Raw genomic sequence first — 14,137 nt, forward strand, 5'->3', positions numbered from 1 at the left:
GCCGAGCCCCTGCCCCCGCGGGACGGGCCGGGCCGAGCCGAGCCGAGCCGAGCGGGGCCGGCCGCTGGCGGCACCGCTGAGGGACGAGCCTGGGGCCGCCCCGGGCGGCAGCGAGTGCCATGTTAGGGCAGAGCTGCCCTGGCCGGGAGCCCGGCGTGCCAGGCTCGGCTCGCTGCTGCCTGGGCTTGTTCGTCACGGAGAAAAGTGTGTGTGTGGAGAGCTGAGGAAAGCTGCGCTCAAAAAGCCGTCCCCGGGCAGCACAGGTGAGAGCGGGGTCACTGCCCGCGCCTCACGCCGCTCTCCTGAAGGGTTCGCCAGCCGCCATCGCCAGTGGCACACATCAGTCACCAGCCGTGCCCGTTCCCAGCTTGGCTCTCACACAGCCTTCGTCAGCGGGCGGTGGTATTCACCGTGACTCAAGCAGGCTGAAGACTCAATTCGGCTTTTTGGCTGCCTTGCAGGTTTTGGTGTTGCTGCAGTCTCTTTGCTTGCTCAGATGGCTGAAAGGTCTCACCTGCCCTTGTGGTAAGGTGATGTTGGCGAGGAAATCTGGCTGTTCCCGTGTGGTTACTAAGCTGTCTGATTTACGTTGTTTTCTTTTGTGTCTTGCCCTCTGTTACAGTTCTGCACAAGTTGCTGTCAACATTTGTTTTGGATGTTACCTAAAAATCCAGCAGACCATGACTCTTTCGGTTCAGACTGTACGTGCAAGTTTACGAGCAGTGTTTCCCAATCCCAGAGATTACCTGTTCTGTTAGAACTGTAGTGAATTCCAGCAACACCATCCCTATTCCTAGAGTCTTTACACAAATAGCAACTATTATGCTGATCAAAAACACTGTGTTGGTCACTATTCAAAAATTAGCAGCATGGCCCTACTTCATTGCACCTTCATTTTTTCTGAAGTGCAGCATTAGTGCCCTTGTACAGCGGTTAGGAATCTCACATCTTGCTAAAAAGCAGAGTTGTAGGAATACTATGAAAGAGTTGCTTTGTCTGTCTAAGCACCAGCAGCTCTACCAAACACTGCAAGCAGTTCAGCTAGGGTGGATGGCATTTGGTGACATTCTAATCTCTTATGGTGTCTTTTGCACTCTGATATAGCTTCAGCTCTGTTGTAACTGCCAAACACATCTTGTGTTCACAGTCACTTCAGGATCATACACAAGAACATCCAGTGCTATAAACAATCCCCAGTGTTCAGTACAATTTACGTTTCTCTGTGCTCATGTATTCCAAGTTTCTGGATAGGAGAGACTGGCACTTAAAGTAGTGGCTGCTTCTTCGTTTGTACAACACCTAGTTTCTGGTAATTGCCTTGAGGTTAGACTGGAATGGGAATTCAAAGTGGCTCTCAGGGGAGATGTTCATAGCTGTGGGGCTGAAGGAGCAAAAATGAGAAGCTTACGCATATCAAGTGGAGGAGACAACCCTGCTTGTCAATTCCCAGAGATTTCAGGAAAATGGTGCCTCACACTGAGCCAACCACTGTAAGCATGACAGCCTGACTTCCACTGAGCTGAATTATTGGAGCTGAAGTCACTAAAACATTCCTCTCACACAGAGATAAGTTTGCAAGTGGAATATGACCACAGAACACTTGATTTTTAAACCAAAGATGTTGCTTACAGCTCAAGGTACTAGAAAGAGGTAATTGTGCTTCATCATGCACTGCATTTGAAGTGCTGCTTGCTAATTAGTGCAGAATATTGTCCCTATAGGAAAACATTTACTGTTAAAAATTTTTATCTCTTTTTTCCTTCCTCAATGCTTCATACTTGCATTTTTAATTGTTGGATAGTTGTCATCCATATTTCATCTTAGCTAGACGCTGAATAAATACTTTTAAAGCAATATTAACACACTGCCAGATGACTACAGGCTTTTTTTGGAAACAGATCCCCCAGGTTCTGCTTTTCAGACTTGTGTTGCACTGATGTGCTTTGAGTGATTTTTTTTTCACTAATGCAGTGCTAAGTATCTGAAAGAGGTGTTGACCTTTTTCCTGCCTTCTACTTCCCTAATTTGCAGGAGGGATGATGATGTGAAGGAAAATGTGTTATATCCAAGTACCCCCTTCTACTTTGCTAAGTCAAGAGTGAAGCTGTTTGAAAGCAGTCATTGACAACAGAATTCCTGGCATGGAAACACAAGACAAGCCACGCCTTCCATGCCAGTTCTTCCTGCTTGTCTTGCCGTGTCCTAGACTGTATCTTTGAAAGTAGCCAGAATTCATAAATGAACAGAGGTATATCTCCCACTTCCCACTACCTGTGTATTTGAGATAAGCCTTTTTTTTCCAGCAGTTAGAATTCCCTTTTACAGATGAGGAGCTTTCAGAGCGAAGTCTGAAAGTGCAGGCTGAGTAGCCATCATGACCAGGAGAGGCTGTATAATGGAACTTCAGGCTCAGATATTGATCTTACTGGCATAGTGTGCACTGGATGGTGAAAGTTCCTGTGAAACCTTGATTTACAGACAATTTGCAGATATGTAAATGAACCAGCAATGGAAGTGTTGATCTCATTAATTTATAATATAACAAGTGGAATAATAAGTTGGGGTTTTTTTACTCACAGTGATTATATAGCTGCAGTTTATGCTTTATCATGTGTCTGTCAAGATGATGAGCAAGTTCAGTATTTTTGTAGCTAGCAGGGATCAAGGCATGCTCTGTGCAATAAGAGGCTGTGAGTAAAACCAGGCTAACAAGATCTTTGTATTTATTTGAACAGGAATACAAGTGAACCTGGAAGAATAGAATCTCATTATTGCCACTGATTCCAAGGAAGAGAAGCCTTCAGACTGAGGGAGCCGCTGATCATTAGGGTAATTGCGTAATTACTTGTCCAACTGTTACATGGCTTCTGATGAAAATATCTCTGCCTAGACAGGCTGTAATCTGACTTCTCCCAAAACAGAAATACCATCCCAAACTCCTAACAAGAGGCATATAAGGCACAATCCTCTGTAGGCATCCTTGTAACACCAATCCTTTAGTTTGTCATAATGAGAGCCAATGTGCCAATGAAAGACTTCTAGCACAGTAGCAAAACTGACACTGCATTTTTTTCAAGAATGTGCAAGAATCGTCCATATTATTGATTCAGAGTATACAACATTACTAGACCCTTTCTGTGATTACTTTTCAAAAAGAAGTTACATTTACTGCCATGCCAACATAAGTAATAGTGATGAGCTGGTGCTGACTGGGAAGTGGTTTCATCAATGAAACTGAGTTCAAATGTAGGCTTGTATGGCAGTGCTGCCATGTCTGTAATTGAATAAATAGTAAGTGTGCTGTAGGACAATTTTACCACTAGATAGTTTAATGAGGAGCAGGATGGAGAAAACAATGAGAAAGAAAAGAGTGTTATGGACTTTTCCTGTTTCATGGTTCTTTTAAAGTCTATCCAAAGGAGCTGCTATGCCATAAATTCATTAGTCCCCTAAAAGCCACTGAGCCATAAAAAGGTTCTCACACCTTTGTCCCACTTCTCCTTTCCCTCTGCAGGGATCAGAGGGTTCTTTGCTTTCATCCCTAAGAGCCCTGGTATGCTTGTAGAAAGAGTCTCAGACCTGTACAAACCTTAGTGTATCCTTGGTAAAGAACCTGACTCACATACCCCTTCCCACTCCAGCCTTGGGAATGTTTCCTCCTCCCCCTCAAAGAAACATTGGGAGGTTAAGCAAGAGCAGCAGCTTCCCAACAATTCTTAACTCCTTGAGAACTGAAGTCCTTGTTCAGGCTTGCTGAGTCTAGAACGAGGAGCTTGGAAGGAGTTCTGACAAACTTACGAAATCCTGAGGGATCAGAAGACATTTCCTTTTCCTCCTTCCCTGCTTCCATCAGTTATTGTTCTTCACTGCCTCTTGCACAAGCCCAAAAATATCCTGAAAATTAATGTCTTTTGTTGGCTGCAGTTGGACCGTGCCAAAACAAGACTTAGGCATAAACAGCACAGATTTTCAGGGAGCTAGTTCCATGGTTTATACAGCAAATAAATATAGGAGATATTAATTAAAATGTTTGTTTACCAAGTTGATCTGCAGGATATGCAAATCTGAGGAGATGACATTCCATAAAAAGGAAGAGCATACCCTTCCTTTCTTCCCCACTGTTGGGTGTTCTCCTGGAAAATGCTCCTTTTTTTGTATTAAGTTATGATTACTTTAAGAAAATCAATAAAAAATTCTGGCAAAAAGTAGCCAAGGCAAGCTGTAGTACTGCCTCTAGATCAAACAAAGTTGTTTGCCAGTGCAGTGATCGTTTTATGAGAACTTCCTAAAACCAGTCCCTCAGAAAGTGGTTATGGATGAAAGTAGCAAAAGCATTAAGTCCAGAGACCTTTAAATCAGAGGATATTTTGATGCTATTGGCTACTGGATCATGTCTCTTTAGCCCATTTGCAGAGTTTTTCTATTTAGTAAAAACTTGGCCAGACAATGGTAAATTAAAAATTAGCTTTGTAACTGGATCTAGCTATTAAAATGCTTTAACATTAGGATTTAACAATCGTAGCTTTGTTTGGAAAAGAAAAAGAAATAAATTGGCAAGGACTAAAGGCAAGCTACAACAAAAAAAAAAAAATTGCAAAGCCTCTGAAGTACAGTGCAGTATGTCAAGGGCTTAATACATTACAAATAAACGTGTGTGTGGCTTACCATCCTGCCAAAACAATTGCAATAGCAACCCAACCCTCCAAACAGAGCTTTACAAACCAAATACCATAGAAAAGAACTTATAACTCATCATTCTACTAGAGAGAGGAATTCAGGAGACTGAATTGTATTATTACAGGGGCATAATAAGGCCTTGGCCACAGAAAATTTGCTGTTGTTTGAAGTCTGCAGGAGGGTGCAGTTGGAGTGGCAGGACTAAGATTTCATTGTACAAACAAAATCCAAAAGAAGGTCAAAGTACCCTACAAGAAGACACTATTTTGAAAAGTAGACACTTGAACTGCTTAGAGGAAGAATGTATTTTTTCACTTTGGCTATTGACCTTGTAATCCAAAAAAAGCACAAATCTTTAAATCACTTTAAATCATTTAGAATTAATTAGAAAATATGGTGTTTGCTTCTCCAAGAGAACTACTCACTCAATGCACTCCAAACATCACATATTTAGAATGCAAGGAGTTAATAGATTTTCATCTGATCTGTAAAGTAAAATAAGCTACTTAGGATTTTTATTTCCTGGGAGAGGCCAAACAAGAAGACTTACCCATTTGCAGCCAAAGCTGAGTGACAAGCAGCTCCACCAGTGAGGACACTCTGTTTCTGTATGGATCTGTTCTGCAGAGCACACAGGTAAATAAACAGGGACTGTGAGCCATCAGTGGGATGGTTCTGCTTCCCTCCCCATGGAGCAAACCACAGCATTCCAGCAGAACTCTCACTCAAATAGCAAGCCTGACATGCAGATACACTTCTCTCCATATAAATTTGTGCACATTTACATTGTACACTATCAAATATGTACACATAGAAATTCAAATCCAGGAACTGGATAATCTTAAAGAATTTTTGGGTTAGTATATCTTCTGAGGACTGGACCACACTGCAAAGATTCTATTTCTATATCTATATCATTTGGAAATCCATCTTTGTTTATTATTATGATGGAAATCCATCTTTGTTTATTATTATGATGTCTCCATGCATGTGTTAGCTCCTTCTAAGTGTCTATTAGAAAAACATAATATTGTTACTCCTACTGAATTCTTATGTAATTTTAAGTATTTTAATGGCCACTTAACTGAATCCCACAGCAAGCAGTACAGAAAAGGGAGAAAACAGACTTGCTGAAGTCAGTGGAATATGCATTTAACCCTTCATGAGAGCATTGGGGTGCTGTATGAGACATGGACATGGCAGTGAACCAGATTCTGCCTGCAGGTATGCATTCTTTAATCTCATTTATTTAAGTGGATTTTGCCACAGGCAAAATTTGGACCTGTGTACTCTTAAACTAGAAATTGTTTTCATAGTGATTGCAAGTATTAACACAAAATGTGCACAGCATAAGCCCTATCATTAATAAGAGTTTTAGTGCAATAAAGTTTTAATAAAAAACATAAATTTGAAGTAATAATGATTCTTACAAATTTTGCATTTTAAATCCTGGTAAGTAAACAGTGCATAAGGGTATCAGGAAGCAGCAGTGTGTTGTAATTCTTGCAACATTATTACGAGTCTCAGGCATTTACTGTTTTCTCAAAGGCAGTCATAGAAATATGTGAAAGCCTTTTACCCTTATATTAAATAAAAAAAGAAGAAAATGTATTTGTCATCTAAATGAAGCTCAAAATTCATTTTTTGACACCTGTAATTTTTTTAATTTTATCATAGTATCTGTTGAGGCCTGACACAATATTTTTGAATGTAGGCACTTGCCAATACTAAAATGTTATCATAAGGGTCTTCATAAAAAAAGAGTTAATTTCACAAAGCAGCTGAATCTGTATTATAATAGCTGGGATTTGTACATGTATTCTGGTTTGGGGACGTGGGCAAAGACTAGAGCATTGCAGCAGACTGTAAAGATCTGGTTGATACAAAGGGAGTGAACAAGAGATACGGATTAGTTTGAGCAAAGCACTGTTAGTGACTGGAAGATCTGAGGCTCAGGAGAGGAGCGGAGTCACATCCATCTGAACCAACCTTCAGGGCTGGGTGTGTGCAGCCCTCCTCCCTTTTCCCTCTGGCTCGATTCCTGCTTCCACAGGAAGGAAACACACACAGGTCAGTCAAAAGGAAATCTGAATGTGCTTCTCCTGCCTGGTCAGTTGTTCAGAATTGACATCTGCTCTTCCTTATAGAAATGGGTTATCTGGACAGTTAACAGCATCGCTGGGAATGATCTCCACCATGTTAGGATTTAGATCAAAGAGCAGGATTTTGTTAAAGGAAGGAGTAGCATTCTCAATTTTAAGTAAAAATTATTAAAGTTATATATTTTTACTTTTAATTTATAAGAAAGTATCATTAGAATGTTCAGGAAATGAGATGGGCTCTGTCCAAATAAATTTTAGAGAACTGAAGGTGCATCAAGTACTCTCCTGCAAAAGTTGAGGAGAGCAATAGTTATAAGAGCATAATCTCAACAGTTTCTTCATTCTTCAGACTGTAGGTTATAAAAAAAATTAAATTATCTTATCAATATCTGTGGCATAATCTCCTGCTGATGGAAGTTGAATTCTCCTCTGAGAGCAAGTGTTTTTCTGGGAAAATTGTCCTGCAACCAGGACAAATCAGGTCGTTCCTCACTTCCACAACCTTGTAGGACTGCTGCAGTTTCACTGCAGAGCTGCTCTGCAGGAGGTGGTGGAAGGCAAAGGTCTTGTCCTTAGCAACTTTTTATGTATGTGGACGCTATTGTAGTTACCAGATCAAACAGCTAAAGGCTGTTGTGAAAATACAGACCTGACAACACTTTGTAGGTGCAAATGGTTGTGGGTTTGGTAGGATTTAGCAACATTCTTCATCAGCACTGACTTGCTTGAGTTCAAAAGCTGTACAGGACTTCTGAATTGTTCCTGAAAGAATATGTGAGGTCTGTTGGGATGAGTCATTTATCCAGTGTGTGTTCTCATCTGAGCTTCCCCATTAGTCTTATCCATTGATGTTTTTTATTTTGAGTTTCTTCATTCAGGCTGGAATGGTGTTGTCCTGGGCAGCTTGTTACCACATCATAAGGAAGCATTGCATTGACTCTTCAGTCTGTGGTTTAGGTATATTTTTGTGTTTTAGCAAGCTCTATGTGTTTGAAGACACTATGAATGGAGTGGAGACTGGATTTTTATGTGTCAGTTCCTCCCAGTGGAACTGCTCAGTGTCTAAAGCTGCAGTACCCGTTGTGCCTGGGAGGCTACTGTCACAGTGGGGCACCTCCAGTCATCATCCCAAAGGAGATTGTTTCCTCTCCCTTTTCACCCACATGTCCTGTTTTCTTAGCCACAAGACCAGCCACCATTCAACTCTGTTATTGGGGGTTAGGAGGAAGCTAATGCTGCCCATTCAATTCAAAGAAGCTGTGCTGTTTTGGCTTTTTTAAAAATTACCTATTTAGAATCAAATTCTGCCATCACTATGAACAGGTTTGACAACTGGTATGTGAAGTTTTCCGTTTAAGCCCCAAAAGGGTACATACATGCAAGTTCCTAGAGTGGCTTTAAGTTTTGCCTTCTCTCTTAGAAGATAGGCCATTTCTCTTACATGAGAAAAGCAGATTTTTTTTCTAATCAGGCATTACAAAGACAGTACCAAACTTCAAAAAGATATGGAGTATTTGAGAACTTTGAGCCTTCTTTGTTGCTGAATTCTTCTGAATGAACCATAGCAAGCTGTTTATTCTCCTTTCATTGAAAGCCTATTCCATAGGCTCTTAAATTACAGTTGAAAAAATATTTCTGTATCTTTTCTCATTTTTCTTTATTATGCACAAGCTTACTGCCACCATAGGGAAATTAATTGATAAATCAGAGCACTTACTGCCCCAATTTATCAATACCTTCCCAAAACAACATGTCACAATCCTCATTTAATTTCAAGGGTATATTAATTCCCTCATGTGTTAAAGCTGGAGTGTCTGTCCAGCTCTCCTTCCTCAGGGTTGCACATGTTGGTTGCTGACTGATTGTCCCAGTAACAGGCGAGGAGCAAAGTGAGCCAGAGCTGCTGAGGCAGCTCAGATGAACGTCCTGGCACTGGCTCTGGGGATGCCCAGACATCACCCTGCCTTGCTGCCTCGACCAGGTGCTGAGTTGGTCCTCACAGCAGGATGAACAATGGGTGAGAAGGAACTGCAGCCCTGGAACAGGAGACAGTGAGGCCACTGAAGTACACAACACTACTCATTTTCTCCAGTGAGGCTGTACTCTAAGCGAGGAACTTCTACTTATTAGGACAACCATCAGCATTTTAAAAATCAGCTTCATCTTTGGAGTTAGTCGAACTTAGCGTGTGCTTCAGGTACAGACTTAAGCCAAACATGCACAGCAAGGACTCCTGTCTCTTTTTTGCAAACCACAATGTCCTGTATAGTGTCAGTTTAATGTCTTCAGCTCAAAGCATGCTGCTTGTGTGCTAACAAAGTGCACTTGCAAATCGTTGCTAACACCTGAGAAATAAAAATTACTTTGGTTCCCCCACTAAGTTGAAAGTACAACACTTATAGTAAGGAAAAAAACACAAAAAAACCCTAAAGGAAAACAAAAAAAAAAAAAAAACCTTTAATTTGAACACTTTTTTACCCATAAGTAAGAGTCCAGTTTTGAGTGAGGGTGTGGTGAAGTTCTGAACCCATATTCATGTGCATGTTGAATGCCATAAACTGCTCATTGCATTCTGTGCAGGATGATTCACTTTTTCCAACTACTTCAGTGTTGCACATATGGAATCTGTTGTATATTGTCAGCCAGTGCTGCACTATGGCTCATCCCCTTGTGTATATAAACCATTCTGAGTAGTTCAGCCATTCCTGTAATACCCTTATTTCTGCAGTGTTCTACTCAGGAGAGAGAAGGCAAGGCTTTTTGATATTTTATTTTGCAATCTAAATATGGGATCTAGTAATATATTAAACTTTATCATAACAGCTACTCCAAGAACACAGGACATTATCTGATGCTATGTTAACTTGGACAGTTTGACTTCAAAGCACTTAGCTTGTGATCCTAAAATTGTTCCCTTTAGAGAGTGTGTGTTCTGCTTTGGGTTTTCTTAGCTATAACGAGATCATCTCTGAGCTTTTTAATCCCCTGCAAGTTTTGACCGTCACATCTGTAGAAGATAAAAGCCTCTTCCTGTGGCGTAAGGTCTTCTCATCTGCCTTAACCTTTCAGTGTTTGGCAAATGGGATGAAAGCTTTTATTTGCATCCAAACAAAAGTTTAAAGCAATCAACTGTCAATAAAGCTGCTGGCAGCTGTTCCAAAATCCTCACGATAGTTTATAGATAGCCAAGGCTGATTGGCACTGCTGCTGAATTCCTGAGGAGGGTGGAATTGCAACCAGATCCAGTGGGTGGGTTGTGAGGAGCGAGGGGGCCACGTGGATGTGCATCTTCTCCTTTCTTCTGACATCTAACCCAGGACTACAGCAAGCTCTTGTTTTTTATTCAAACCTTTGGATGTTGCAGGTTTTGGTCTTTTTTAAGTTCTTTTTTTTTGGTCTCTACTGGAAGCAATAGCAGCATCACCTCTCAGATTAAGCCTGGTTTTCAAAGTCTGTGTGAATAGCTTTTGCAGCCTCCTTCCTTTGGTTATGTTTGTGACAGGCAAACCACTCCCAGCTTATTGGAGCTGAGTCCAAACAGGGAATTCACAAATATATGCCATAAATTAAGGCATAGCATAATGAAACAACCCTTAAAATGTTGAATCACTTGTGCTGAAAACATTGAAGACCAGGGCTGGAGAGCCATTCCCTCACTCTCCTCCCTCACATGACCTAAAACCAGCCTGACAGGTGAGAAACAGGCTTTCTGGTGTGGTTTTTCTGCCTGCTTTGATAGTGCCTGCAGCCCTGCCAGGTGCAGGGTGTGGCTGCATGGGAGCTGAACTGCCTTGTGCTGAGTTGTTTATCTTTGCTGGGAAACCTGCCTCTACCAACCTGTGGTAGGGAACGTTGAGCTTAGACATCGTGCTCAAAGAAGACCACCTGTGGTGAAAGGAGTCCCATCTGCTGCAGTGGAGGTGTATCAGTTAATACAATATAATTAAACCCATAATGAAAAAATAAGGATCTATCCCTTTGGAATATGCCTTTTGGTTTGTTCTCTCCTAATGGCTAAGTGTAAATATTATGGGCTCCAATAGCATCTGAGTGAATAATGCTCTCCACCCTTCCAGAAGCAGAATTGTAACTTTGTGAACTTCCTATACTTCCTACTGTTTTCTGCATTTTTAGAATAAGTAGTGATGATGAGTTTGGAGGGTTTTTTGTGTATATCTAAAAAATCCCACTGCACTAAGACTAGCCTTGAAGGCCACATTTGCCAGGCCCATGACCAGCAGTACAGCCAGCTGAAAAACAATTCCACTATATTAAAGCCTGTACTAAAGTACTGCAGGACCTTTACCGTTAAACGAGGTATTTGCATGTCAGTAGATATTGGGATGCAAAATTTTTATTTCATAAACAAATTAAGTTTTAATATAAACAGACTTCCAGGTTTTGTTGTGTTAATGGGCTTGAGGACATTGATACCAGCCCTGAGGAAGAAGACATGGGGGTGTTGGTGGAAGAGGAGCTCAACCTGACCCAGCAATGTGATCACAGCCCAGAAAGCCAAATGTGTCTGGGCTGCAGCAGAAGGGGACTGTGCCCTCTGCTCTGCTCTGCTGAGACCCCACCTGCAGAGCTGCCTCCAGCCCTGGACCCCCAACACAAGAAGGATGTGGAGCTGTGGAAGCAATTCCAGAGGAGGCCATGAAGATGCTCAGAGGGCTGGAGCACCTCTGATCTGGAGACAGACTGGGAGACTGGTGGTGTTCAGTCTGAAGTAGAGAAGATTCTGAGGAGACTTTAGACCTCTTCCAGTGCCTAAAGGGCCTGCAAGAGGCTGGAGAGGGACTTTTGATAAGGGTGATAGGATAGGATAACATGAGAGGAAAAGGGGTAACGGCTTTAAACTTAAAGAGGGAAGTGTTGGATTTAAATATAAGGAAGAAATTCTTCCCTGGGAAGGTAGTGAGGCACTGACTGGCACAGGTTGCCTAGAGAAGTTGTGGCTGTCCCATCCCTGGAATTGTGCTTGGAGTAACCTGGTCTAATGAAAGATGTTGTGACTATATGACCTTTAATGTGTCTCCCAACCCAAACCATTCTATGACAGGAGATTCTTTTTTGTGTGTGTGTTCTCTGTCTTATTTGTGTCCCATTTCACCCTCAGTCTCTTATTACATCTCTCATGGAAAGTTAGGAATACATTAGAATAAAAGTTTTCATTTCAGAAAAGAGAAAGAAAAGCATTCTCATTTTTCTTTTCAGAAACATGGGGAAAGCAGCCTTATAAGTTCATCCCCAGACATATAAAACACTCTTATAAATGACTTTATATAGTGTGAGGAACTGCAGGAGCCTGTTTCTTTTGAAATCTTGCAGAATGCAGTATTGCCTTTCAGATCTTGATCTTGCAGTGGAATACTAATGTGAACACTTCTGGGGAATTTTCATAATGGCTTTACCTAAAATGACTGCTTTACATAGAATACATAAGGGAAAATACTGACTTGTCAAAATTCAAATCATTTTGTGGGAACAAATAATTTTCTTGAGGTTTTTGACAGGGAAGCAGCTTCTCAGTTGAATGAGAAACCCACTGCATATACCCCTGTCCACTGAATTTGGCTGCCTTTAAGTCTCTGCTTGCAGTTCTTCTGGCAGCCTTGATAACTAATGTGTGTCAGATTTTTATTCTCACCTACTGAGGTTGTTTCATTTCTTATCTGTGGTAAAAATGCTTCAGGACAGGACTGAGACTGTTTGTAGTCTGCTTAAGCAACTCCACTGGTTCAGACTCCTGCCCTGCTGTTCCCAGCGTATGCCAGGTTTGGTCCTGGGAAGTGTTTGCCAGTCACCTGGGAGTTGGATAGAGACAGGCTGGGGATCAGGCTCCTGTTCTGAATGATCCACCCCATTCTCATTGCAGCCTTCCTCTGAGCAGCCTGTCTCTGAGGATGTTTTTTCCTCCAGGCTGGATCAGCATATACATGTTTTGTTTTCTTTCCCGTCCTCCATTAAAAAAAAAAAAAAAAAAAAAAAAAAAAAAAAAGAATGTTGTGAGACCGTTGTCCTCTCTGCAGGAGCATGGTACCCTGCCCCTCCAGACTTAAGCAGTTTAGTAACATGCTGTAGCAGGATGCATTCAGGATGCTGTCAGTTTAGTTCTGTCCTTTTGGACTCCATCCCAGCAGAGGCTTGAATATTCAAACCTTTTCATACAGTGCTAGTTTTTAAGTTCACAAAGGTAGTAGCTGGTACTGTTTTAATTGAAGTCAGAGGGTTCAATAATTTGGGACTGCCTGATACTTTCTGGCCTTTCAAGAAAGATTCAATCTCTTGGAACCGTTTGCCTTGCTGTCAGGAGGACCTTGCCAGCAAGCTGGTTTATACATTTTAACATTTCCATTTTGCAGTTTTTCCAGAAGATGCTGGTTTTTTCCCCCTTTCTTAGATAAATAGAAGTCAGACACTTGAAATGAGACCAATGCAAAAGAATTTTAAAAGCTGACTGGAGCAAGAATGTTTGCTTTCAGTTTGTTGCTTCCTGTTCTGATCATGAAATTTGATTAAAACTTGGTTTAAAGATAACAGCAACCCCACGAATCAATATATGGTGTAGTAATGTCTGCTAACACTTCTTTTGAAGAAGGGATGATTATAAACTCTGTCTTTTAGGGTTTTTTAGTACAGAGGAGATATTTCAGTTCTTGAAGAAGAAGTGAAGATCAGTTCTTGTTCTACTTATTTTCTTTTCCTGTTTTGGATCAAGCAAAGAATGAATCTGTACCATGTAGTTCTCACACAATTCACAGGCTAAGAGTTTGGTTTTTTCTGGGAAAAAGAGGGTATTAGGTCTATACCATGTAGTTCTCACTAAAATTCACAGGCTAAGAGTTTGGTTTTTTCTGGGAAAAAGAGGGTATTAGTCCTAAAGAAAAAAAATTATTCTGCTGTACTGAGTCTGATTATGCTGAAAAAATAGCTTTAAGTAAAAAAAGGTATTTTATTATTATTTGAAATTTAAAACTCCACTGATTTGTTTAGTAAGATTCCCCTATTGCATAACTTTGTAATCAGAGAAGCCTTGTGAGCAGACTTAAAAGAAATGCTAGTATTTGTCACAGAAGAGTGAGAATTCTACAAAATGGTTGGTTTGGGTTGGGTTTTTTTTTTTCCTCCATAAGTCATAAGAATATTTCTTGTAGGATCTTTTTTTGAAAAAATGCATTTGTGTTTTGTGATGCTCAGCAAGACAGGACTATAACCCCCTAAAGGCATGTGAATAGGATTAAACCAACATTTACTGTTCTCTAGGTGTATGAGTCATTAGGGATCAATAATTCTTCTGTCTTTGTGCTTTCTTTGACAGTAGATTTTGAAATTCTGAAACTGAGAATGAACGATGG

The sequence above is a fragment of the Onychostruthus taczanowskii genome, unplaced genomic scaffold (genome assembly GCF_017590055.1).
Source record: "Onychostruthus taczanowskii isolate IOZ18803 unplaced genomic scaffold, ASM1759005v1 scaffold19, whole genome shotgun sequence".
Classification (NCBI taxonomy): Eukaryota; Metazoa; Chordata; class Aves; order Passeriformes; family Passeridae; genus Onychostruthus; species Onychostruthus taczanowskii.